The sequence below is a fragment of the Octopus bimaculoides genome, chromosome 25 (assembly GCF_001194135.2).
Source record: "Octopus bimaculoides isolate UCB-OBI-ISO-001 chromosome 25, ASM119413v2, whole genome shotgun sequence".
NCBI lineage: Eukaryota > Metazoa > Mollusca > Cephalopoda > Octopoda > Octopodidae > Octopus > Octopus bimaculoides.
Genome location: NC_069005.1, coordinates 16,966,286 through 16,966,716, shown reverse-complemented (window position 1 = coordinate 16,966,716; position 431 = coordinate 16,966,286).

The following is a 431-nucleotide window of genomic DNA, read 5'->3' as shown; positions in this document are numbered from 1 at the left end:
AAAAAAAAAAAAAAAAAATGCATCTAAAACAACTGTAGTGACCTTTGACCCATTTGTGTAAGTAGGCGCAGGAGTGGCTATGTGGTAAGTAGCTTGCTCACCAACCACATGGTTCTGGGTTCAGTCTCACTGCGTGGCACCTTGGGCAAGTGTCTTCTACTATAGCCTCGGGCCGACCAAAGCCTTGTGAGTGGATTTGGTAGAAGGAGACTGAAAGAAGCCCATCGTATATATGTATATATATATGTATGTGTGTGTATATGTTTGTGTGTCTGTGTTTGTCTTCCTAACATCGCTTGACAACCGATGCTGGTGTGTTTACGTCCCCGTAACTTAACGGTTCGGGAAAAGAGACCGATAGAATAAGTACTAGGGTCGATTTGCTCGACTAAAGGCGGTGCTGCAGCATGGCCGCAGTCAAATGACTGAAA